The 24887-nt window shown below is 41.7% G+C and overlaps 1 protein-coding gene across 2 annotated transcripts in view; it reads right to left on the reverse strand.

Moving 5' to 3' along the window:
• The window catches only part of ORC2 (origin recognition complex subunit 2), a 177388-nt gene that overhangs the window by 14397 nt on the left and 138104 nt on the right, over positions 1–24887 (reverse strand). For both annotated transcript variants that reach the window (XR_015056262.1, XR_015056261.1), the window contains exon 12: positions 15617–19115. The gene's annotated coding sequence lies outside the window, so the exon portion shown is untranslated. The remainder of the gene's footprint in view (positions 1–15616; positions 19116–24887) is intronic.

The raw sequence follows: 24887 nt of genomic DNA on the forward strand, positions 1-24887 counted from the left end.
GACACTGGCCGATAGTTCCTTATGTCTCTCAAGCCACCCTCCTTGGGAATCAAAGCCAAAGTTGCTCACCTCCAAGACAGTGGCATTTGGCCAAATCACATTCTTCCTGAGATACACAAAGGTAGTCAAGTCTGATCAAATCTCATACTTTGGTGTAAAATTCACAAGACAAGTGATCCACTCCAGGGGACTTATCCAGCGACAGGTTATGCAGGGCAATTGTTAATTCTTCCAGAGAAAATGGAGCTTCTAGTCGCTCTCTGTATTCTGGAGTCACTTCAAGGAGGAATTTTCACAAAGTGCCACAAACATCGGCATCCACTTTCTTACCCGAGTAGAGTTGAGCATAAAAACCTCGAATTCATTCATGAACATGCTCAGGATCATTGAGCAAGGAGCCATCTTCTGCCAGAACACTGGATATCATCTTAAGTCGACCTTTGCGCTTTTCCAAAGTTTTGAGATAACTCAGGACATATTCATCCTCAATAAGAAACCAACCGAGAGGGAACGAATGCTCCTCGTGACTTTATACGACTACATGCTTTGAGGGTGCTCTTCTTTTCCTCATAAGCGCGCAATTCAGCAGGGGTGAGGGTGGTCCAACGACACTCAAGATGCAACAATTCCTCTTCGAGCTTAGCAATTTCTACTCCAATTGCTTTGCTCGATCCATATGAGTATTCCTGGCATAACAATTTCAGCCGTGCTTTCCCAACATCCCACCAGAGTCCAAGTGAACAAAAATCTCCTTTTCTATCCCTCCAAATTTGCCAAAAGTTGCTGAAGTTGAGCAAAAAAAGCTTCATCCTTGACTAAGGCATTGTTGAGATGCCAAAACCCAGTGCCATGCCTTGCCTCAGCCAGGGAAAGGTTAATCCAGGCCAGATTATAATCTGAAAAATGTGCAAATTTTATACCGGAGCAACGTACACTCCTGCACCAACGGTGAGACAAGTAAAATTGGTCAAGTCGGGATTGCGAGATATTACCACCCCTGATACTGGTGTAAGGAAATGATATATCTGTGGGGTGCTGTACACGTCAAATGTCTCTCAGGTTGAACAGTGTTGCCACGTGTTGTAATACCTTAGCAGAAGGACTGTGCGGTTCTTTACCCACTCTTATCTAGGGAGGGATTGAGAATGCAATTAAAATCCCCTCTAAGAATCACACACTCTTTGTCAGGCAAGGTGAGCTTGAATCTCCGCACATGATCAAAGAAACGCACCGTTGCAGCTCCTATACATGGTGCATAAATGTTGATGAAGTTAACAACAAAATCTTCAAGCCTTACCTTTACATGTGACAACCGACCCAAACTGACTGCATTTACAACGAGTAAATTTTCAGGTTTCACACTTGGCGAAAACAGGACAGCCACTCCGCAAGATGTATCAGTGAGGTGACTGAAAAAGGCCAATCGTTGCCATTGATTTTCCCATCGGAAGGCAGCCTCCTGGGTTGTGTGGGTCTCCTGTAGAAATGCTACTCCAAGTTTCTCCTTCAAACAGAATGACAGTACTTGGTGCAAACGAAATGCATCTTTACACCCGTTAACATTCAGTTATCTCAGGCGAAAACATAATGCCGTCATTACATATAATGAGAGTCATGGAAGGAGAAACACAGTCGAAGCCAACTCATGCTTAGCCCCATAACTTAGCAACTTTTGCAAAAAACTTCCTGACTCAGACTTGATCTGAGATCCGGATCTATATCTGAGAATTTTTGAAGTGCTTTTGCACAATTGAGAGATAGGGCCCAAAACGACATATAGCAGGATATCTCAAAAAGTGGTGGACGTATTCGGATGAAACTTGGTCGACAGGTCAGATATGTAACAAGGAAGAATCGATTCAATTTTATTGAAGATCCGAATCCAGATACGAGAATGTTTTTTTTAAGCGATTCTTCACCATTGAGATATAGTGCTAAAACAATATATAGCACGATATCTCAAGAAGTTGTGGGCGTATTCTTAGGTGACAAGAGCAAGCTGATTACATTTTAGTTCAAGTCTAAATCCAGATCCGGCCTATCAATGGGTACAAAACATTAACTAATCAGCCTGGCGGAGGTATGCGCTCTTCCGAGTGCCCTTCGAGTTGCAGGTGTAGCACCTTATATAACAATTAACTTTTGAATGATACATTATCAACGATTGCATCAGGGTCTATACAATGTAGAATGTCTCTTTCCACGGCCATCAAAATAAGTCTTTCCAAATGGTCAGCCCTCGGTACTCCTCAGTCTGTTCTTGATAAATTTGAGTGTTGAAAAATGCATTTCACATGCCACCTGAGTTGTTGAAAGTGTGAAGAGGTATTTGTATGATCGACATCTGTTTGTGTATGCCTCACTGAATAAGTTGTAGTACTCCAGAGTAAGGTAAAAAAAACACACTGCACAGGTGTGGCATCGTTTGCACACAGACATATTATCATGGTATTGAAGCTCACAATTTTCCATAATTCTCATATCTGCATTATCCACACTCTCCTCTTGGTTGTTCAAGATGTATTCGTGCTATAACATGGCAGTGAACTTTTCAGCTGGTTCCATTTATTTGCCAAACTCTCAAGCTCTGATTGCAACTGTTCTTTGGTTACTTGTTCATCAAACTTCGCAAGTGTTTCACTCAGATTTTGAAGTGCATCACGAGGTAAAGATGACTTTATCTTTGCAAACTGTGTAGGGGACAGACAAGCCAGGTTCCTGGCCTGCATTGCGGCCATTCGTTTGCCCCTTGCCCCTTATGAGGTAATTTTGATTAGAACTGGCACTGGTTTTGTCAAATACGAAATCTCAAAGAGTAAAATAGGAACAATGGCGGTGAGCTTTACAGCCTGCATTAAATTTCTAGTTTGAACCTTTTAAGGTATTTATTACACTACTTCCAAGTGCTCTAACTTCCAGAGTTACACCATGACACTATATGCAGAAAGCATTTATCTGGTAATAGTGACGGGCAAGGAGAGAAAGGGGAACTCACTGCTACTATGATTGCTACAACTAGGAACAACAGGCACATCTTTATAACCATGAGCAATACTACCTCTGCAGGAGCCACGACAACAAACTCTACCTCTAGACCTGGGGCTCCACCAAAAACTCACTCCTTGTCTAAAAACCAGAAAACCCGAGCTCAAATCCATACACATTTGAGGCAAGGGCAGAAAACCGTAGACAGAGACAAAGAAGCAGACAGATCAAGTGACAATGTCAATGATGCCGATAATGATGTGTGGATATGCAAGATGTGCAATGAGGAGTTCAAAAGCTCTGATGACAAGCTGATTGGATGTAGTAGATGCAAGAATCCCTTTTGTACTTGTATGTTTCGATACGAGTGGAAACCAGCTGGAAAGCGCCGGCTCTACTTTCTGTCAGAGAAGACTTCAAAATCAAAGAAAGATGTGAAACTTTTCTTGCAAAGGTTTAACAGAAAATCGAGTCATTGGAATTTAAGACGTCATGCAAGGTTGACAACAAGACTGACAAATTAAGGAACTGGAAAATATATCAAACAACACAGATGACAAGTTCGGAAGTCTGTCAAGAGGGGTTTGCAAATTGAAATCAAGAATGAACAACTCAAAAAAACAAAAACAAAACAACTCAACTTTATCGTAAGTATTCAATACGACTGAGAGCAGGGATGCTGAGCCCACAAAGAGAAAGGAGGAAGACATAGCAACCATCACCAGGACAATAATGGATAGAACTGGAACAACCATCGAGATCAAGAACTGCAGGCACCTTGACCAGAGTGAGAGAAATCAAAGCTTGGTGTTGGCTTTGTGGATAGGGTGGCTGGCTTTGGGATCTTAGGTTCCTGGGTTCGAGCCCTGTTTGCCACTGAATGAATACTAAGTGGGGTTGACTCAGCCTGTCATCCTTCCAAGGTCGGCGACATGAGTACCAGTGGACTGGTGGAGAGGCACAGCATCGGCGGCACAGCTGCGCCCCAACAAAATGATAGCTACCCAGCAGTCAAGCTGCCATACGCAAGAAGAAGTGGTGAAGGCCCGGTCACACCTTGACGTTTTAGCCAACGTATGCCGATTTTTGAATTTTTTTTCTAAAACGCTGGCACACATTGAATACGTTATGGGTAAGTTTTGATAACATTGAGAGCACGCTGAAAAACACTGTCATACGTCGTTGTACGCTGGCTTTAAACGTTGTACTTTTTGGTTGTCCTCAAATTTTTTCATGCTTGAAATTTCACGACGTATGCCGGCATATGACTCACACGTTCCGCTACGCTGGCCACAAGTTGTAGGCACGGTCTGCGATCATTGACAGATGTCAACACATGCTACTTGTAAGTTAATCATAAGTTGAGACACGCCGAGGTAATGTTTAGCGTACCCGAAACTTATTTCTAACCTATGATTAACGTGTTGTTGGCACGTTACGCGATCGTTGCCACACATCGACAGACGTTACTTTTAAGTTACTCATAGGCTGAAAGACGTCGGTATAATGGATCGTCCTTGCGTCAGCGTCCACGGCCACGGCCAGGACACTTATTTGCAGCATTCTTCAAACTTTTCTTCGGCATGACGAGGATGTTCACACTTCGATATCTAGCTTGGCTATGATTCCAATTGTCCATCGGCAGCGTCTATTTAAAATAGTCGAGTTTGAGCGTTTTAACACGTTCAGAAGAAACGCTTCAAATTTCCAAACGCCAGCGTCAAAAAACAAAGGCGAGTGACAGCAATTTAAATCGTTCATTGTAAACAATGAAACTAGCTGAGTGGTTCCGTTTAAAAGTCGTTGAGTGTAAAAAAAAATCTAATTGTTGAGCGCAAGCGTCTACTTTCAATAGTGGAGATGCAGCCATTTAAATCGTTGAGTTTATCATTTAAATCGTTAAACGCAAGGACGATCCATCATAACCCACACCCTCCCCCTCACACTCACCTACTACTGCCAACATGGACAAACTACTACTAATACTAATACTAATACTAATACTGATACTGATACTGATACTGATACTGTTACTGCTGACATGGACATCGACTCAAAAAGGACTCGAAAACACTGTTGGGTTCCCCTTTTATGAACACCATTTTTATATACCAATTCCCAAAACCGCTGGGAACACGTCTTTACATGGCAGTTGTAAGCTAGAAACACATTCATTTTTTTTTGTCGACCGGAAGACGTCATTGGAATACGTCTACATACGTCGATGTGTGTTGGGACTACGTAAAGAATTGGTTCAAAGCACGTCAAACACAAGTTAGAAATAAGTTTCACGTAAAAAAGACATTACCGCGACGTGTTTCGACTTATGAGTAGCTTATAAGTAGCCTTTGTGGACGTGTGTAAGCGTCCACATATCGTGTGTAAAACTTATCCCCATCGCATGCGGAACGTGTGTCATACGCCGAGTACGTCGTAAAATTTTGAACATGTTTAGAATTTCTTGACGTACTCTACTTACTACGACGTATGATAGCGTACTTTAGCGTTGTACTCACGTATACCAAACTTACTCGTACCGTATTTGACGTGCCCCAACGTTTTAGACACATTTTTCTTAGGTCGGCATACGCTGGCAAGATCGCCAAGGTGTGACCGCGATGTTGTCACTTCCATTTCTACGGCAGTTATGATTCGAATCGTTGTGCGTCAGCCTTTTAATAGGCTACGTCACGACATCGTCGGCGATGCGTGCAACGCGCTATGCCTAAGTTAGACTATCGTTGGGCATCGGTTGTGTAGGCCGACAACAGGTTCAGCATTCGTTGGTATAAGTTATCTATAACACAACGAAACGTTCTGTGTCCGTTACCAATGCGTTATACATAAGACCAAGTCGCTATGAATACGTCCGAATCTTTAAAAAAAAACATCAAAAGTTCAACGTCAGCCAGCGTTTTACATACATTTTAATACGTTGCCATCGCTGGCTAAAACGTCAAGGTGTGACCGGGCCTTGAGAGAAATCGATACCCAAACCAAGCAGATGCTAACCCTAGACCTGTTAGAATCTCCTTGATAGATCAACAGCTAAATTAAAGATGATGGCAATAACAAAGCACCTCAGTGTTATAAAAGATCTGACTTCACGTGAAAGTAAGAAGGATGACAAATTGAGAAAAGAATGACAGACAATAAAATAAACAATCCCTCAGAGAAAGAGATACCAAAGCAAAGTGGAGAAGGAAAGAAGGAAAAATCATAAACAATGAAATGCACTCTGCAAAACACAACTGCTAATGTACTTGGATGTGTACCTGGCAATGGTCATCCAAGAAACAAGGCAAAAATCTTTGGATCCAGAACTGAAAGCGAATGGTTGGGGGGGGGGGGGTCTATACATCAAATGGAAACCGGATGACATCAACCAATCCATCTAGACAAAGAGCAACCCCAGCCTGAGAGCAAACAGACGAGGATTCATATCACCTTGCACCTGCACCAAGATGTTTGCAAGCACCAGCACCGATGCAAACAATCGTTCATTCTCAAAAAATACCGAGGTAAGAGATACTCTCCATAAAGATTGAGGAAGTAAAGATAAAAGTGGCAAACGTGGATACAGTACAGACAAGTAAACTGGAGGAACTTCAGGCCAGAGTAAAAATGTACAGGCCAAGCATTATTTGCCGACAAGAAATACAATACCCAAACACTACAACAAAGAGATAAAGCCAGAGATAGAATTCAAACTGTTCGTGTGTATGGCAGCTTGGCTGCCAGGTAGCTATAATTTCTTGGAAGCACGGCTGTGGCACTGATGCCGTGCCCCTCTACCAGGACACTGGTACTCATTTCACCAACCTCATAAAGATCACAGACTGAGTCAACATCATCCAGTGTTAATTCTGCAGCCAACAGGGCTTGAAAGCAGAACCCCAAGATCCGAAGCCAACCACCAGAACCACCAAGCCAAAACCAGGCTTACAGATTTCAAACTTGAAAGCTACAACATGTTCCCACCAGCTACCTTAAAGAGAGTTGTTGTTACTCACATAATTTCCTACATGCCTGCCTGCTCGACAACTCAAACTGACTGACTTGAAATCAATTTCATAACTTCAGACATAATTCCGTTTGATTTTCATCAAAGCAATTTGTCTCCATGTCCACAAGTTCGATAACTAACTTTTGCACCAGCACCAATGCAAAACAATTGTTCATTATTCAAAAAAATACCAAGGTAAGAGAGATGACCTCCACATAGACTGAGAAAGTAAAAATAAAAAGTGCTCCACAAGATTGCTTTTATTGATAAACATGAGTTTTTGCAAACTATTGTAAATCTGTAAGATCCAAAAAAAAGTGTGTTTGGCTGATAATTGGAAGGTGTAAGAAATTAAATCTTATTAACTCTGCAAGCATTGATTAAAACAATCGGTCACCAGCAAAAGTACCTGTTGCTCTGCTGATGGATTTAATCATAAGACATCATGTTGTACTTCACAAATATTCTGCTCTATTTGCTCTATAACTTGCATGAGGTCATCTTCCATCTGCTTGGACGTCAGCTAACATCACCTTCATCAACCATCCTTGCTGTTTACATATGGCATGAGCAAAAATCACTTCTGTTTCACTGCAAAACTCAGTGTTGTTTGCTTTGGTTTAAACCTCTGCTTAAAATGAGTGAAATTAAACGTTTTGAAAATTTCGAATTATTCTCACTCAGATTTCAACATCACCGTAATGTATACTAACAGAAAAAAATTCCTGTGCACCAGAAAAATGTACAAAAATGATACTGACATGTACCCTAACAATATGATGGTCAGCCAACGTGTGCCTGGACATGTTCCCTAGTTTACCCGTGAAGATCCGGAATTTGCACGTGCACACCATGCCGTGCACGTGAACCGAGTCACTTGACAGTGCTACACACGGTACTGAGCAAATTACAACGCAGCACGATCCAGTGAAATATCCCATATGTGAAAAAAAATTTACTTGACGTCTAAACATCGTAAACGTGATGCCACACATTTCCATTAATTAACATCTACGTACTTTTGGCATGCTTGAGACAGAAATGCCACAAACTGCTTGAGACAGAATGGCTAGGCGGTTTGGTGTTCATCAGAACAACATAGTCACTATGGAGACATTATCAACAAATTGGCAACATCAGAGACTGTCCACCTTATGGGCGACCACATGTGACGTCACATCGGCAGGATAAACATATCTGGTTTGTGCACCTAAGGAATCAGTGCCAGCCAGCAAGTTTGACAGCTTGCAGCATCCCTGGCTTGCAATCAATCAGTGCCAGAACTGTCAGGAATTGGTTGCCCGAACATAACATCTGACCACAATGATGAGCAGTACGTCCGATTTTGCTTCCACGTCATCAACATGCACATCAAACTTGGTGTAAACAATGTCTGAGGTTCAGAAGACATGATTGGGTTGCCATCCCCTTTACAGATGAGTTGAGGTTCCATGTTAACAGCAGTGGTGGTCGTTGTCACGTTTATCGACGAGAAGGGAACGTTATGCAGATGCATGTGATGTGCAACGTTCGTCATTCAGCAGCAGAAGCGTGATGGTATTGGGAGACATCACTGCACATCACAGAACCCAACTTGAGGTCATTAATGGCAATTTGACAGGTATTCGGTACTGTGATGAAGTTCTCTGTCCTCATAGGCTCCCGTTCTTGCAGGCTCATGGACGTCACATCACACTTCAACAGGATAACACGCATCCTCACGTCGCTCGAATGGTCACTGACTTCTTCACACAACAGAACATTCCCACACTTCCCTGGCCAGCGGTTTTGCCTTATCTTTCTCCCATAAAACATGTGGGGGATGAAATGGAATGACGATTGTGCCGTCTTTAAAACCAGCCGACGACATTGTTCCAACTGTGGCAGGCCTTGGTACAGATCTGGAATGACATCCCTCAAGCCTTCTTCAACCATGTTGTGTCCCCACTGAGGCGCTGCTGCTAAGCGTGTGTCAACTCAAATGGTGGTCACACCAGTTACTGAGTTGTTAACCGACTTTAGACCGCACCCCTCTTCGAGGCTTTGGAAACATGTCTTGTACACATGTGTTGACATTCTCATGTCGATTTCATGTTCATCAAACACGAACTATTGATATGATCAAATAACGTGATGTGTTTGTTTTCATTTCTCATTTCACATCGGTGTAAATGATGGACAGGAACTTTTTCCCCACTCGTATATATTATTAAGTTGTTTAAACTTTCATTAAATAAGAAGACGAAGAAGAAGATTTGCCATACCAGATACCACCAGGTGGTACTATACGATACACATTTACAGAAGGAGAATTGGGGTCTTCCCCCCACCCTGAACTGCCAACCCCAGATATGCTACCCCGACAGAAACCAGACTTGGAATACCCTAAGACAACGTGCAAAATTTGATTGGATTTGGTTCAGCAGTTTTTTAGTTTTTGAAGCATATATAAACAAACAAACACGAATTGACCTTTATATATATATCACAAGATATCAGGATCAAAATATGATGTCAACATCAAAAAAGTTGCAATTGATGAGAAACTCAGTTTTTGCCTTGGAGCTAACTCATTGTTATTTTAAAAAAAAATGTTTGTCCCTCCTTTATCTCTGCTATGAACATGAAGACCAACAGGAGGTAAGAGTTTTCTTCATGCAGCAGAAAATTCATTTCAAACGACGTCATTTGTGTTTTTGATTTCACTGAACATAGGAAAGAGTGACGTGAAAACATTGTTGTTGATTGACACAAAAACAAACATTTGAAAACATTGCTGAAGACCCTGAGATTATTTAATCATCCTCCTCTCTACCATATAAGCTATCCCTGGTAGATATGTAACCCACTTGCACTCATCGCATTTTTCTTGAGGACATCAGTAATTAATTTTTGAAAATCTTGAGACTTTTTAGTTTGGTAGCTCAACCGATTTTTGGGGACAGACCGGACAAAAGCGTCATTTTCTTCCTGGGTGTCATTTATATCAACAGCATTAATTTTACCATCGGTGCCACAAAATCTGTAATTGGCTACTATGATTAAAATGATAATATATGCAAATTATATGCATTTCAAGCATATTCTCTGGTATTTCAACAGCAAAGTATATTGGTAGCTTATGTGTGTGTGTGTGTGTGTGTGTGTGTGTGTGTGTGTGTGTGTGTGTGTGTGTGTGTGTGTGTGTGTGTGTGTGTGTGTGTGTACATATGTGTTTGGCACAGACAAATAATATTGCAATGCTAATTTATGCAAATGTATGCATTTGATTGCATATTCAATGTAATGCTAATTATTTAATTGGCAGTGTTTGTTCTATTCAGAGCCTTCATATTGCAAGTTTTGTATTTAAATTAGTTAATTTCAAATGTAACTTTATGTAAATTTATGCAAATTTAAGGTAAATGTATAGTATTTTGCTGATGTTTCAATATCAAGTAATTATACGATGCATGCATTACTGACAAAGAAAATGGGTATCAGAGATCCAAGATTGGCAGCTTAAACCTTGACACGCAGGATAATTTCCCACTCCTCCTGAAACAAGATGCTTTTTTGATGTGTATAATTTGCATTGAGAAATGATAAACTAGAAGGGCACTCGTTAGAGCGCATACCTCCGCCACGTAATGCCTGGTCCACCACAACATTTCGGGCCCAATACATTTTTGAAATATCATGCTATATATCATTTTGGCCCTATCTCTCAATGGTGAAGAATCCTTAAAAAAATATCGGATCCGAATCCAGATCTTCAACCATATCGAATCAATTCTTCCCCATCACACACCCAATCTGTCCACCAAGTTTCGTCCAAATCCGTCCACAACTTTTTGAGATATCACGCTACATATCATTTTTGGCCCCATCTCTCAATGGTGAAGAAAAAACTTCTAGTAGCCGGATCCGGATCTTCACCAAAATCAAGATCCCAGCCTGATACAGACCACACTTCAAGTGCTGCAGTAAAGGCTGGATATGCTAAGTCAACTGGATGTTTCCCATTGCTTTGGATTTTTGACAGAACATCTCTTTGTGAGCATCGTTGACAGAGCTCAGCTGGCTGGTTTTGTCATAGAGAACAGTGAAACACTCAATTAGTTTGAAATTACTGTTATCAAAGTCTGTGGAGGATAGGGTAGGGATGCAGTGATATAAAAGTGAATGCCTCTGTTACCTCCGCAAAACACTGCCATGCCTGCCCTGCAAGTCACTTTCCTTTACCAAAGAAAGCTGACACAGTGTCACATCCAGTGAAGCTGTGAAAAGGGGGGCACGGCCAAGGATTTGTCTCTGCCTCGAGCATGGAAGATGGCATTTATGTGATAATGAGTGAAGTTCTTTCCTGTGCCAAAAGCCACCCATACATTTGCAGCTGGACAAACGGAGAGTAGATGATGGAACTCTCCTATGAGAATTATGATAACATCATTGTCAACAATGCGAACGAAGCAATTGGTTGAACCATTCTCCAAAGCATATTGCAGGTGAATCAGGAGCTGGTGTCTGCTTTTTCGTGCTTCTTCATTACTTTTGAAAATATAGTAGTAAAGTGTGGTGTAGCAGTAGTAGGGGTACAAACCCTACAACTACTGAAATTAGTTTATCCCAACACCTACTGTACTGTATCTCATCATTTACTGACATCGACAAGGTAAGACTTTCTTCTAAAGCGATACACAAACAATTTGGTAAGTCATACACTCCCAAGATTCCCAAACTCACAAGTGCATTTCCATCATGTAATCACACTGTAAGCTCGAAGTGCATCACCTGGCTGTTCTGAACATCCAGCATTGTTACAGAAGTGGTGTCCATAAAATATTTATAGTCTTTTTATATATACAGAATTCATCACAATGAACCTAAGAATAATTTTACATTAATTTCTTCATGGATATAATTTGAAGTAAGTAGGTACAGTGATTAAAAAAAAAAAAGATTTAAGTGATATCTCATATATTAAGCAAACGAAGCAAAGAAAATAAGGAAATTTGAACTCATCTTTTGGTTGATTGTATTTCTCATTCCTTGTGTACATACGTCACTAACTCTTTTGGTGGTGATTTCTCAGCTTGAAAAAGATGTCAGATCAGAGAAAGATGAGCAATATTACTTTACGTGTCGTCGATGTTGGGAGATCCGAAAGTCAATTCAATAATGTTCGGATATTTGTTTTACAACATGTTCATTGGCATCTTTCGATGAGAAATTAAGAATTTGCATAAATTATCAAAATACGTAGCCTCGGGGAATTGATTTTAACAGAGAATAAAATAATTTACACTGCCATTCAAACGTTTCAGAACACCCCCATTTTTCCAGTTTTTACTGAAATTTAAGCAGTTTAATGTTTCAATGTTCTCTGAAATTAAAGCATAGAACAAATAAACAATTGCAGATAAAAAAGAAATCATGGAATGATTTTGTTGAACAAAATTTAATCTAAATTTTTGACTTATCAAAGAAGCCACCTTTTGCAGATATAACAGCCGAACATACTCGTGGCATTCTTTCTACAATGGAAATCAAATATTGTTCAGAAAGTTCTTCCCAACACTGTTGCAGAAGTTCGCACAAATGTGTTGCACTTGTAGGTTGCTTTGCTTTCACGCTTCTGTCCAGTTCACCCCAAACCAGCTCAATGGGGTTTAAGTCTGGAGACTGCTGGCCATTCCATGATTTGAAGCCTACTGTCTTGCCCTTTTCTTCTAAGATAGTTCTGACATAGCCTGGAGGTATGTTTTGGGTTGTTATCTTGCTGTAGGATGAACCCCTGACCAACTAGGCATAAACCAGAGGGTATTGCATGTCGCTGCAAAATGCTGTGGTAGCCCTTTTTGTTCAGGATGCCAGTCAATTTATGCAAGTCGACGACTCTGGATCCAGCAAAAGAGCCCCAGATCATCATGCTTCCTCCTCCATGTTTGACAGTTGGTGTCACACACTGAGGAACGATCATTTCGCCTACTCGACGGCGTACAAAAACCCTGCGTGATGAACCGAAGATTTCAAATTTTGATTCATTGGTCCATAAGACCTTCCAGTTTTCAGTAGTCCACTGGCGGTGCTTCATGGCCCAGACAAGCCTCTTTTTCTGATTTTGTCATCTTAGCAATGGCTTTCTCACTGCCACTCGACCCGTCAAACCTGCAGCTCAAAGTCTTCTCTTCACAGTTGAAACTGAGACTTCCTTACTTCGATCAGTGTTAAGCTGTGCTTGAAGCTGCTGTCCTGTGAGCCGCAGATCACGCAAGCTGTTCAATCTCAGAAACTTGTCTTCTGATTGTGTTGTGGCTTTGGGTCTGCCAGACCTCTTCCTGTCAGTTTCCTCCAGTTTCCAAGTGCCTTTTGATGGTGTAGAAAACTGTACTCACTGACAATTTGGCTCCCTTTGCAATTTCTCTAAAAGAAAGACCTACAATTTTAAGGGTTATAATGTTCTGTCTGTCTTCCTTTGTTAATTGTCTTTATCTCGCCATTATGATCGCAATATACTACTTCCTGCAGTGCATTATTGTCCAAATAATGCTTCAGAGGGTGTAGCAACACAGTCTGTTCCAACACTACTTTTATACAGACAGAGGGATTGTAAGTAATCATCAAAAGTTGGGACACCTGTAGGAATTGTTTGCATCAACTTTCAAGGCTTATTTTACTTCTATTGTTGCAGAACATCTGCAGTTGCTCACCCATTACTTGTTCCCTGAAAAGGGCCTTTTTAACAACTCTGTAATTTACATTATTTTTCAGTTTTAGGTAACCTAAACTTTTGTTTTTTAACCTCTGGCAGTTTACCGCTTAGCTTTGTACAATTTCAGGTTATTCACTGGACTTAAACTGCTAAAATTTCAGTAAAAACTGGAAAAATGTGGGTGTTCTAAAACTTTTGACCGGTCGTGTATGTTGAGCACCCAGAAAATATTTCACTGCGTAGAGTTTAGAGCTTGTAATTTACACTTTCGAGGAAATACCTGAAAACATGAAAAATGCATACAATTTGCATAAATTAACATTATAAATCATAAAATACAACCTCAGTCAATAGTTGAATTTTATAATGTTTTGCAGTCGTGATGATAAACAGGCAGAAAGTATTTCCTACATATAGTTTTTTAGCACGGAAGTTACAATTTCAATGAAATATCAATATGTACATGCAATTTGCATAAATTGGCATAATAATGCATGAAGGCATGATTTCATTAAGTGGTACCTATCAAAAAATTTAAGCAATAGGTCTAACAAGCACCTGGAGAAACTTTGGTGTTTTCATCTGTGGAAGCAATTTTAATCAAAGGGAACTATAATTCAAATACAAGCTGTTTATTCAGTAAAATACAAGACACTTCTGTGCACAGAAGGAAGGCCTCAACTTGCTACATAGTTGCAAGCTGAAGACTTAAGGCTACATAGCATATTGAGTGTATATACAACAGTTTTAACCAAGATATCAGATGGAACTTTGTGGACTTCAAATATGCCACATAGAGAGGTTTTGGTTTGTTTTGGAGTTTGTTTACAGCTTTGAGGAGAGAGGTGTGGGAGGGGAGGAAGGAGAGAGTCATGTTTTGCCCTGTTGACTACATGATCACAGGTCAATGGTCACTAAACAGATAAGGTTTTACAAGGTTGTTTATGACTAAAGTAAAGATCATGTGTGTATTCTGCTTCTTACTAGCCTTCTCAGCATGTATTTTTATTGAATTATTTCAAAAAGAACTAAACGAAGTTAATTAAATTATTTCTCAAAAAGCACTAAACTAAGTTAATTTTGCATTTTACATGATTATGATATTACATGAATAATCCAGTTTCCACACATCAACTCTGTCCCCATAGCTTGAAAATATAGGTCTGAGCTGCCTGACGATAAGAATTTGAGGCAAATAAACATTGCAAATTGTAAAGCAACAAAATCAACGAATTCAATCTCAACATTCATTTTTTTCCCGCCGCAACTGAGCAGGAAATCTTTGTCTATTAGCACTTCATTTAAAAGAAAAATCACATTGAAACCCAAACCTTCTCGACTTCTCCATCAACAAGCAATTTTGCTTAATGTTGGAAATTGAAAGTGGTATGGAAGCAAATCTTTTGTCTTTTTCTTTGTCCCTACGTTGCACATTGGTTTCTCTTAGTGAGTTTCCTCTGCTGGATTCTGGGTGATTGAATAATTTTAAACAAATCTTTCAATTTTCTCTCCTCATGAGACATCACTTGCATACTTTACGTGAAAATATTGTTTGATTTTCATTAACTCAGATTGTCTTTTCTGGACAGTTTGAATAAGTAAATGTTGCCATGTTGGAAAAATATACCAATGTTTTTACAAGTTTATGTAAACTTATGACAGGAAATGAATTGCGTGTTTCATTGTTAATTGGGAACTTGTGAACACTCTAAGGATTGTGTTGCTTTTAAAGTGAACAAAAGAATATCAAGAGCGAAAGAAAATGTCAACTTCAGAAGTGTTGTAATTGAGGCTAACCTCGACTCTTGTCTTGGAACTTATTACTTGTTATTTCAGAAAAAAACTACTTCTAAACTACACCATATCCAATATATAAAGCTCATTATAACCACTAAATAACTGACTCACTGACTGATATTAAAGATCGGTACCTTCTGGGTGACGTAGAAAGCTTAAATTTTGCGTGCCAATGGACATCGAAGCCGATACACTGGGAAAAAAAGAAAAATCACAGAACCATCGGAAAGCATCCGTAAATGAAAATATAAATAAATGAAAATAAATAAAGAAACATGTTTGGTACGACAGAGCTTTAACATACAAGAAAACAAACACGACGTATTAACCAAAGCTTTTCGTGCTGTACTTCTCAAGGTTGAATCAGAGCAAGAGAAGCAAGAAGTGAGACAGCGTGCATATATAAGCTTGTCTCTGTAAGATCGACACCGAGTGGTTCATCAGTTATGACGTCACTGTAATATGAGCCACCATTGGTTAGCCCACATTCATCAGTATATCTGGCTCCGATTGGCTGGAGCAGAGTACAGGGCGACGACTCGCCATTCGCACTAACGCCTTGGAGGGAGGGGGAATGCGAAGCCCCAAAGCCGATGACTCGCCATTTGCAAGCATACTTGGACAGCAGTCGGAGCAACTGCTTTGATGCTTCCATGTTGAAAGAGGAGAGAATGTGCAAATTCCTTTTGATGACACAACACAGGGTCCATGGAAAGGATGGAGGTTGCTTCCAACATACATCGATGTGAAACACTCCGACCTTGGCTCAATATCTGAAACATATCTGCATTATACTGGTCTGCGCAGGCGGGGTTGGCTAATGCATACTGTGGAACCCCGAACGATGTCTCGGACTTTCACGTGCAACAAGGCTGTCTCTTGGCAATACGAGGATTGAGGAGGAATGGTGATATCCTCATTTGGAAACCTGATGAAGGCGCCAGAGTTGTAATCCTGAATAAGATCGATGACATCAACAAAATGATGGATATCCTCAAAGATGAAACAAAATTCCAACAACTGGGAAGTGCAGCTGAACACGATCATTCGTCACGGTTGGAAAGTCAGATCACCAAACGTCTGTTACAGCTACATAAGTGCGGTAAACTGTCAAAGGAGTTGGACAACAGAATCAAACCTGTTGAAGCCCAACGTCCAAGAATGTACAGCTTACCCAAGACCCACAAGGACAATGTCTCGCCAAGACCGATATTGTCCACGGTTGGTTTGGCACAACATGAACTTGCTCAGTGGTTGGGAGAGGTACTACAACCAGTAATGGATTCACTTTCACACTTTGTGATCAAATTTTTCTTTTTACATTTGCAGAAGGAATTTGTGCCACAACATCGTCAAGTGTGGACAACACAATCGACTCGTTTGATATTAAAAGCTTGTTCACGAATGTCCAACTGACAGAGACTATTGGTAGATGCACACACCTGCTATATCACAGTGATCTGGAACAACCACAGATCTCTGAACAAGTCTTTGTGGAATTAAAGAACACAGCAACAAGGCAGGTTGAATTTAGCTTCAACAACATTATGTATGTCAAAACTGATGGTGTGGCCATGGATTCTCCAGTAGGCCCAGTTCTTGCGAATATCTTTGCGGGCGAATATTCACGAAATGCAGAAACTTACTGGTTGGCAAGGTGTGAATTCTCCCATCCTAGACTATTGGTACCCATCCGTTGAGACCATCCTATGTACAGAGCGTTGGTGTTGCCTAAGCAGTCTCATGTGCTGTTGGGCACAATCTTGGACAGGTCGCCACTCCAACACAGGATACCAGCATGCTGGCACTCATTTTGCCGACCTCGAAAGGATGACAGGCAGAATCAACCCCACCTGATATTAATTCAACAGAAAAGGGGGATTTGAACTCAGGATCCGAGGATCCCAAACCCACCACCCTAACCATTGAGCCAACACCAGGCATATTATCCATATGTTGATTATATTTTTGCTTTGTTTGAGTCCCAGGTGGCATGTGATAACTTCTTGACATGGCTTAATACTCTCCATCCAGCGCTGAAGTTTACCTGTGAGCTGGAATCTTCAAACACTTTACCATTTTTAGACGTTTTGGTCGAAATATCTGCACATGGTTTCACTACATCCATCTACTGGAAGCCTACTTTCACTAAGAAGTATACTAGTTGGGATTCCTACAGCTCCAAGAGATACAAAATTGCCTTGAGCAACATCCTTGTGAACAGGGCTTGGAGGATTTGCTCACCTTGTAATCTTCCTGCTGAACTGGAGAAAATCATGTCTATACTTGGTGAGAATGGTTACCCAGGGTATATAATTAAGAGATATGTGAACAAGTTTCGAAGTACGACAAAGGAAACGCAAGGTTAGACTTGACAAATGTGCAGTCTATCTCAGCATGCCGTGGAAAGGATGATCATCAAGCGAGGTTTGAAGAACAAATTCTCTCCTCTTTTAACAAGGAAACATCAAAGCTGTTGCTCCGACCGCTGTCTAAGGTACGGATGCAAATGATGAGTCATCAGCTTTGGGGGTGTCGCATCGCCCCTCCCCCCTCCCTCCAAGGTGTTGGTGCGAATGGTGAGTCACTGCCCTGTACTCCGCACCAGCCAATCGGAGCCAGAGATACTGATGACTAACCAATGGGGGGGCTCAGATTACCAATGACGTCATAACTGATAAACCAATCAGTGTCGATCTTACATTGACGAGCTAATATATGCACACTCTCTCACTTCCTGGTTCTCTTGCTGTGATTCAATCTTGAGAAGTACAGCACGAAAAGCTTCGGTTAATATGTCGTGTTTGTTGTCTTGTATATGAAAATAAATAAATGAAAAAAAATGCAGGTGAGCGACCCAAGACAATGGGGAAGCACAGTTCGTTATTGCTTACAATGTGTAAACATCCCCCGCCAGTAATCTATAAAATTCACCAGTATTTATTGCTCAAAGATGGGTTCACAGCTGAAATTCCAATCCGACACGTAATGTCCCATCTGTAAAACTCCCGCCCCCCCATCATCAATCAGAAACCCAACTCGTATTACCCTCCAAAGGTATGAACTTTCATCACCTCCTTTCTTTCCTCTTTATGGTTTCACGCGTGTGCAGACATTTTCACTGCTGTCTACGCCATTTGAAAACGACACCTCATGTCTTTCCCATTTCAACCTCAAAAGAGCTTTACTATTCCCACCGTGACTGCTCACAGTTTTACCTGCAACCCCTCTCCACATACCTCCTTGCACGTTCTCTTCCTCTTGTTTCCTCTGCCTGCATGGTTACCCTCCTTTGCCATTATGTGTCTGTCCTTCAGCTCGTCCATTGATACTTGGATTAAAAAAAAAAATTCTGAGATTAAATTAAGACGTCATCTCGATTTATTTCATCGTTTATCGCAATTTAAGCCCTCAAAAATATCACAAAAACAAATCCATGTTCACCCTGAAGGTAAATTACATAAATAAAATATTTATCCTTCACCGACTGCTCTACGATCAATCAAGAAAATGGAGAGGTTTAATCTTCCAAATTCACATCTTTTCAAATGAAGTACACGTTGTTTTGCTTCCTCGGTTGTGAATTACGAGATCAATTAGATGACACCGATCCGCCACCAGGAGAGCCACCATCTGGTCAGGGGAAAAATGGAAACAAGTGGGAAATAAATCAAACATATCTTTTTTTTTTAATGTCAAATCTTCCATTATAACCGTCTTTATGGATCACAAAGCCTTCTTACTCTTATAGTTCTTACTTTGAAGCACTGCAGTTGTTTCATAAGATATGCCAACCCTCTCACAAACATTACATTCACTCTCGTGCCGGTATTCGGAATGATTTATTCTTTGAAAAGCAAGCTGAAGATTAACGTCAAAGTGCCATGGGGTTTGAAAATCTTTTAAGCTTGAATCCAGGAAATGCTAAGCTCTGAAAAGAATTGTTCTCTTCAATGTATACTATGTTCTAATCATTAAGAATGATGTGTTATACTCCTTCGTTTGTATGCGGCACAAGGCTGAGTTGTAGCATAATTTATTTATTTATTCATTTTGTACACAGTGTCGAGGCTCGTAAAAGAGCGAACATACAGAATGTACAAGGGGAGCAGGAGACAAGAGGGGTGGGAGAGGGAAGGAAAAAAAAAAAACAGTGGAGAACACAGACATTAGGAAATCTCTGGAAGGGAGAGGGGTGGGGCAGGGTACACAGGGTAACCAAGATGGACATTACAGGAACTTTGAGGTCCTTACACAATAGGGACTTTCAAGAAGGAAAGCAGGAATTTGAAGGAGGTGCGTTTGGAGTGAATTAACGGGGGGTATAAAATATTGTGGTTTTGGATGGGGGAAGATAAGAGATGGTGGTGAATGGCTGTTTTGAAGGGAAGAGTGGGGTTGAAGAAAGTGTGGGAGTTTGTTCCAAGGGTGAGAAGAAAAAAAAAGAGGAATGAAAGAGTGAAGGTGAGCAGTGATTCTTGATTTTGGTAGTTTTACCAGAAGGAGGTTGCTGATGGACCTTGAGCACCCTGTGTAAATATGGGGGTAGACATATCTCAGACAGAGCAGGAGGTGGGGGGGGGGAGCGAGGCCGGAGAGGAGACGGTAGAAGACAGAAAGACCACCAACCTGCCTGCGGTTAGAGAGTGAGAGACCCAAAGACTCAGCCTCATCGTGGGAGTTAGCAATGATCCTAAATGACTTGGTTTCCACAGCGTGAAGCCGAGAAAGGTGAGAGGCAGGAGTACCGGCTCAGAGGGGAGAGCAGTAATCCATCAAGCTGCGGATGAAAGCTTTGTGATTAAGAGCTCAGGTGTGCTGAGGAAGGACATCTCTGCAACTAGCTTTGGAGGCCAGCTTGGAAATGTGGCTTTCCCAGGAAAGATCATGGCAGATAGTGAGACCCAGAAGCTTGAATGAAAGGACTTCTTCAAGAGGATTGTTGAGAAAGTAGATTGGGGGTTTTCCAGATGGTCCTTTCAGAGAGACATAGAGAGAGTATGAGATTTGCTAGGGTTGAAAGACATGTTCCATGTGTTGCACCAGCTTATGATTTTATCCAGATCTGCAGAGAGTGAAGAGGCTGCTGCTTGCCGGTCTGAGGGACGACAGATGGTACGGCAGAGGGTGGAGTCATCAGCAAAGAGATAAAGAGGATTTTCCAGAGAGTCGGAGAGATCATTGATGAAAACCAGAAAAAGAACATGGCCCAGAACGCTACCTTGAGGAACTCCAGCCTGGACAGGAAGAGGGGATGAGAGAACTCCATTTAGGGCCACACGTTGACTGCGCCAGGAGAGGAAGCCTACGAGTCATGAGTGGAGATGGCCTTGGATACCATAGGTGGAGTGTTTGGTGAGCAGGACAGGATGCCAGACCATATCGAAAGTACGTGATATGTCGAGGGATATGGTTCTGATTTCATTTCTGGCATTGAGGACCTCCATCAATTATTGGGAAAGCAGGAGCAGCATATCAAGGGTAGAGTGACCTGGTCTGAAACCAAACTGATGATCGCAAATCAAACCATTGGAGAAGAGGAAGGATTTAATGTCTGAAGCGATGATGGATTCCATAACCTTGCCGATGATTGGGAGAAGGCTGATTGGTCTGAAGTTGCAGGGATCTGTTTTTGCACCGTTGTTATATGAAGAGCGGTATTGTTTGCTGATCTCCAAATTGGTTGAGGATGTGGCTGTGCCACTGATACAATGCCCTTTGCTGACGAGGGCAGGGATTTGGTATTTGGCCAGGGTGCTGGCGAGAGCTCACCAACTCTTCACGAAGTACACCGCAGGGTATTTAAAATCCACCAACTAATGCCAGCAGACAGGATGCTGTTTAATGACCACCCGATGGAAAACACACACAATGATGAATCACTCTATTTGTAAAACACCAGGATGACAGTTTTATTGCCGGGTCAGGATTCAAACACAGGCGAGACAGCTTAGAGGTGAGTGCGCATACCTCCAGGCCATGTCTTCTTATATATGAAATATATAGTGTACTTAAGTCAAGATTATTGGACCCGAGTCAGCACAAGTCACATCAGCCAATATTATTAGTAACCACGTGAGAGAGGGTAAATTGTTTTGATCCATGATGATATCGGGTATTTCTCTGATTGTCCCAAAGAGTGCAAGATGAAAAACTTAATCAATATCTCTCTTCTCAGGTGTGTATGTCTGTGTGTCAGTGCGTCCGTCCTGGTTTGAGAGCTTAATTAATCATCTTCATAGAACTCCCGACCACTAAAAATAATTGTGATGCCTCCCGTTTGTGATTGATCGGGTGGAAGACAAAGTGTCCATGTGGCAGATGGCATGTGTTGGTCCCAGATCACGCAGAAATAGCTGTAATTGGACTCGATCCGGTGGCCTCACCATTTAGGGTGCATCATTAACCAATAGGAAAATATATATATAGAAACTTTTTTTTAATGGATCTGGCTTAATGGTTAAATGGGTTTAGTGTATTATTGTTATGTCATAGTTGAGGTAAATTATAACAGTGCCACCCACGAACATTGGCGCGAGGGTGGGGGCACTATGACTGTTTGTGAGGTGTCCTGTGTGGAAGGCCCACTGCAATGGTGGATGTGGCGACTGAGGCTGTGGGGGCTCCATGGGGGTCAACGGTGGGCACAGGGCAGAAGACTGGAGATAGATCAGGCTGACTGACAGTAGTGTTCGAGGGATTTAACAATTCATATGCAGTTCACATATAATGTGATTGACTGAATACTGTAGTTTGTTTTTATAACAATTTTTATTTCCAATAGGTGTGCGCTACGAAACGCCACAATAAGCTTATTTATACACCTCAACACAGAGTTTGTCCAAGGTGAAAACCCCTCTTATTGGGGAGGGGGTAAAAAAGGTTGCTACAATCTCTGTCATGTGACCCCTTGTCCCCCTGGAAATTTAGGTTGAGATTGTATAAGTTACCATTGAATGTATCTCGCTCAGACAGACAGACAGACAGGCAGACACCAAATTGCAGATTTTAGTGTGATGTACTTAAAAGGTAAATGTAATATTAAATTGACTTTCACAGAAATTTGAATGATTATCTTCCAATATTGCACACCTCTAACTTTCCTCAGATGTTTCATGGGGAACAATGCCACAAAAATGAAAATAACCCAAACATTTCTATTTTCATTTACGGATGCTTTCCGATGGTTCTGTGATTCTTCCCAGTGTATCGGCTTCAATGTCAGTCGGCATGCGAAATTTTAGCTTTATACGTCACCCGGAAGGTAACGATTATTAATATCAGTCAGTCAGTGAGTGGTTGAATGAGCTTTATATTGTTACGGTGCCGGGGAGTCGGCCGCGAGCCAACCGCTCTGACAGAGCCGCAAGTCGAGTCGGCCCGACCGATCGCCCGGAACATAGATCGTCGCCCGGATAAGTACGGAGCCGACGGGTCCTTGTGCAAGAACCGTGAAGGGCCAATGTTTCCACCACGTGGTACAGGGCTATTTGCCAATTCTTCAAAATACCTAGAGACCATGTGGCGATCACCGAGCCTCCACACCCTCGACGGAACTCATACGAAACAAGCTGCTTAAGTGAGCCTGTCCCGTGCGCGATTCCGAGCGGCTTAATCGCCGAGAACCGTCGGTCCGAATGTCCCCTTACGGCGGCCCAACGGCCTTCTAATTCCTAACACACAACATGCTCAGTCAATGAAAGAATCGACACGACGAGCTGAAAACATTTAACAATTGGGGTTTATTTATACAGGTAATAATGGGGAACTAGGGAACACAAAGAGCAGAACTATACCAGATACAATAAATGCAATGCAATATGTACAGCACACGAAGCACTTAACAGTTCTCTACTTGTAAGACGGGCCCACGGACACACGTACGCACACACACACACACCCCCAAGAAATGGTGGCTGATGCCTTTAATAAGGACTTCAGCTCAGAGAAACAGATGAGCTGAAACCCAGAACCTATCTCGAACCTCTCCACCTCGTGTGGTCTTCAAGCTGTTCGGACCTGGACTCCAGCGAGGGAGAGCTGGATCCAATCGCCGTGATCCTTCTCGAGCTCCAGCGGATCCCCTCGCGCTCCGGACCACGTGCTGGTGAGACGAAACACCGAGCCTTTCCGAAGATGCGTCGCTTTCCAAGTAGAGCCAGCCGAACCAAGATGAGGCCACGAAGCAGAACAAAGGCCAAACCAGAACAACTCAGAACCAGCACAACCCTTTGAACTACTGACTGCACAGCCAACTCGAAGAAGCACCAGCAGAACAACAACCTCGAAGCAACTCGACCACCCTTGAACCAGGCCGACACTCCTCAACCACCAGGCCGAAGAAGAACCACGACAACCCGAACCAACTCCTCCGATGAACAACTCTCCGATCAACCAGCTTCTCCAATGAACCACCAACAACCGGCCCGAACTCTCCCTTGAACAACTCTCAACGAACTCACGACAACCAACCATCCACAACCCCCTCTTCCAATGAACAACCACCCGAACCAAGCAGAGGGTCCATTTCTTATCCCTATCGGCCCCCTCCCCTGCTCCCTGCATGACTCATGCCCTCGTGCGCCCCCCCTCACCCCCACAGGAGGGAGGGAGTTGTTTACGTCCTTGCATCATTTGACGGGAGGGTTCTTCTTCCTCTTTGCAGAGGAGGGGGAGGGTCGTTCTTCTTTGTGTTCTGATCAAACCCTAACTATTAAAATGAATCACAGTGCATTTAATTGATTTTTACCCATTAGACAATGGAAGGCGAGCAATCTTTGGAACACATACTTAACGAGATAACTGAGCTAAAGGAACCTGAATGTTTGAGTGTGATCGATTTCCAAATTCATAACAATATAATACTCGACGACCCATGAACCCGTTGGGTTCCCGTTGTGACAGCGGTTGATAAAAAAAAATCATTTCAAAAAAAAAAAAAGGATAGCTCCAGCGAACTACACTGCTGAGGTTGTTTGCATTGATCAAATACTCCCGAAGGAGTACTTGACTGAATTGGGAATTGATTTTTTAATAATTTTTTTCATTGCCCGATTTGAATGAAACTGGATACTGCGCGTCAATGTGAAAAAAAATGGAGAAAAGAAAGTCGAAGAAATTATTGTGCGTAATCTTCTCAACACAATTATATCTGTTAATGAACACAGAAGTATTAGATCAAAATGGCGATGTTTATTTTATGCTTAAAATTAAATCGTTCTTTGTCGATACTAAATGTTTGAGATTTTAAAATAAATCATTTCAAGAAAAAAAAAAAGATATCTCCAGCAAACGATACCGCTGAGGTTGTTTGCATTAATCAAATAATCCCGAAGAGTACTTGATTGAATCGGGAATAGATTTTTTTATTTTTTCGTTGCGCGATTTGAAGGAAACTCGATATTG

The sequence above is a fragment of the Eptatretus burgeri genome, chromosome 3 (assembly GCF_056783735.1).
Source record: "Eptatretus burgeri isolate ZD-2024b chromosome 3, Ebu_testis_v1, whole genome shotgun sequence".
NCBI lineage: Eukaryota > Metazoa > Chordata > Myxini > Myxiniformes > Myxinidae > Eptatretus > Eptatretus burgeri.